The sequence below is a fragment of the Rhinolophus hipposideros genome (genome assembly GCF_964194185.1).
Source record: "Rhinolophus hipposideros genome assembly, chromosome: X".
In the NCBI taxonomy this organism is placed as follows: Eukaryota; Metazoa; Chordata; class Mammalia; order Chiroptera; family Rhinolophidae; genus Rhinolophus; species Rhinolophus hipposideros.
The window spans coordinates 104526761-104530087 of NC_138046.1; the positions used below are offsets into that span (position 1 = coordinate 104526761).

The 3327-nt window shown below is 37.8% G+C and overlaps 1 pseudogene across 1 annotated transcript; it reads right to left on the reverse strand.

Moving 5' to 3' along the window:
- Positions 1-595: 595 nt before the first annotated feature.
- On the reverse strand, positions 596-1532 carry LOC308495404 (heterogeneous nuclear ribonucleoprotein A1-like; annotated as a pseudogene). Its single transcript has one exon. The product of its transcript is annotated as a heterogeneous nuclear ribonucleoprotein A1-like (transcript).
- Positions 1533-3327: the final 1795 nt, after the last annotated feature.

The window sequence follows — 3327 nt, forward strand, 5'->3', positions numbered from 1 at the left end:
GATATAGTCCTATTCATTTATTTTAGCTTTTACTTCCCTTACCTTTGAGATCAAATTCATAAAATCCTCTCTGAACACAAGGTTCATAGCTTAATACCTATGCTTTCTTCTATGCAATTTATTGTTTCAGGTCTTATGTTTAGGTCATTGATCCATTTTCAGTTAATTTTGGTAAATGGTGACAGGTAGCAGTCTAGTTTCATTCTTTTGCACTTGGCTTTCCAGTTTTCCCAGCACCATTTATTTATTTATTTATTTTTAAAAAGACACATTTATTCAGCATCATGATCAGACTATTACATAGCAATCAACAGCATGGGTGCAAAAAAATTTCTACATTAAAACCCTTTGTTGGAATGCATTTCACTTTCCACAGAACAGAAACTAAAATAACCTTTTATACAATTAGTCACAAACACAGTCCTCGAGTTTTTTTGCCCACATGCATGTGTATTGTCTAAAACATGTCTTCTTTGTAGCAGCTAGACCCTTTCACGGCTGTGCTCAGCTGAATTCACAAATCTGTTGTAACCTGTATCTTCCCTGTCATTTCCCTGGCTCTCCTCTCCTGGTAATCTTTGTTTCCTAGCGGTAATTAAAACCTTCTGTCACTGCCATAGCTACTGGTGCTGCTGGAACTGCCATAGCCTCCTTGGTTTTGTGGTTTGGCAAAGTATTGGCCTCCACCACTGTAGGAGCCAGAGCTTCTGTCTCCAAAGTTTTCTCCTTTCATGGGTTCAAACTTTGAAGACTGATTGTTGTAACTGTCAAAATCGTTGTAGCTTCCGCCACCTCCCAAAGTGCTTCCATCATTACCAAATCCATTATAGCCATCCCCACTGTCACCATATCCTCAACACCGTGCCTGCCACCAAAGCCACCTTGACCACTGAAGTTTCCTCCACGACCAAAGTTGTCATTCCCACCAAAACCACCTCCTTGACTATCACTGAAGTTTCCAGAACCACTTCAACCTTTTTGGCTAGATGAAGTACTAGGGATTTCCTTACATCACAATTATGGCCATTGCCAGTATGGTATTTCTGAATAACAATCTTGCCTATAGAGTCATGGTCATCAAAGGTCATCAAAGCAAATCCTCTCTTCTCACCACCACCTTGGTCAGTCAGATTGCAATCACTTCAATGTCCCCACACTGTTCAGAATCACCTCTTAGGTGGTGTTCTTCAGTGTCTTCTTTGATACCACCCACAGAAGTCTTTTTCACAGTTAAGTGGGCACCAGGTCTTTGAGAATCTTCTCTTGACACAGCCCTCTTTGGTCCCACAACTCTTCATCCACCTTGTGTGGCCTTGCCTTCATGATTGCACCCACCTCCTCCACGGTGGCACAGTTGACAAACCCAAAGCCACTGGAGTGCTTGGTGTTTGGGTTTCTCATCACCACACAGTCTGAGCTCCACATTGCTTAGAACAGCTCCTCAGTCTCTCATCAGTTGTTTCACAGCTCAAACCTCTGATGAAGGGCTTCTGCAGCTGTTCAGGCTCTTTGGGAGACTCTGACTTAGACATGACGACAGCGGGAGGGGATACTTTAATGATGCTTACTCAGCAGTGTCCACCAATACAAAGGCCCAGCACCATTTATTGAAGAGGCTTTCTTTTCTCTATTGTATGATTTTGGGCCTTTTGTTGAAATTATCTGCCCATATTTGTGGGCTTATTTCTGGGTTTTCAATTTTATTCCATTGGTCTGTGTGTCTGTTTTTCTGCCAATACAATGCTGTTTTGATTATTGTTCTTTGTAGTATAAATTGAAGTCAGGGAGTGTGATATCTCCAGTCCTATTCATTTTTCTTAGGATTGCTTTGGATATTTGGGGTCTTTTGTGATTCCATACAAATCTGATGATTTTTTTTTGTTCTATTTCTTGAAAAAATGCCATTGGGATTTAAAAAAAATTTTTTTTTAATTTATTAGTTTCAGGTGTACAAGACAAGGTAATACTTAGACGTTCATCATTTATATCCCTCACACTGTGAACTGCCCTCTCCCCATCCACTATCCCTCCGACCTCACACTGAGCCATCACATTATATATATAAAATTATAGTTGGCATTCATTAATGCTTAGCTTCTGGTGTACAATGCCATGATCAGGTGCCATTGGGATTTTGATGGGGATTACCTTAAGTCTGTATATTGCTTTGGGTAATATGGCCATTTTAACTATGTTGATTCTTCCAATCCATGAATATGGAATATCTTTCCATTTGTTTGTGTCTTCTTCAACTTCTTTTAAAAATGTCTTATAGTTTTCAGTGTATAGGTCTTTCACATCCTTTGTTAAGTTTATTCCTAGGTATTTTATTCTTCTTCTTGCAATTGCAAAAGGAATTGTTTCTTTCATTTCTTTTTCTGAAATTTCTTTGTTAGTATATAGAAATGCAATGGATTTTTGTACACTGATTTTTTTATCCTGAAACTTTACTGTATTTGTTTATTGTTTCTAATAGTTTTTTAGTGCAGTTTTTAGGGTTTTCTACATAAAATATCATGTCATCTGCAAACAGTGACAATTTAACTTCTTCATTCCCAATTTGGATGCGTTTTATTTCTTTCTCTTGACTGATTGCTCTGGCGAGGATTTCCAACAATATGGTGAGGAACAGTGGTGAAACAGGGCATCCCTGTCCTTTTCCTGATTTTAGAGGAAAAGCTTTTAGTTTTCCACCATTGAGTATGATATTAGCTGAGGGTTTGTCATACATGACCTTTATTATGTTGAGGTACTTTCCCTCTATACCCATTTTATTAAGTGTTTTAATCATAAATGGATCCTGCACCTTGTCAAACCAAATCAGAAATGAAAGAGGATTTGTTATGTCGGATACCACAGAAATACAATGGATCATACAAGAATACTATGAAGGACTATATGCCACCAAATTGAATAACCTAGAAGAAATGGACAAGTTCTTAGAAATATGTAACCTTCCAAGACGGAGTCATAAAGAACTGAATAATCTAAATAGACCGATCAACAGTAAGGAAATGGAAACAATCATCCAAAACCTCCCCAAAAGCAAAATTGAATTCCACCAAACATTCAAAGATGATCTAATACCTGTCCTACTCAAACTGTTTCAAAAAAATGAAGAAAAGGCAATACTTCCTAACTCATTTTATGAGGCCATTATCCTGATACCAAAACCTGGTAAGGATAACACACAAAAAAGAAAACTACAGACCAATATCTCTGATGAATACATATGCAAAAATCCTAAACAAAATACTACCAAATCGAATACAATACATTAAAAAGATTAAACATCACGATCAAGTGGGGTTCATTACAGGGGCACAA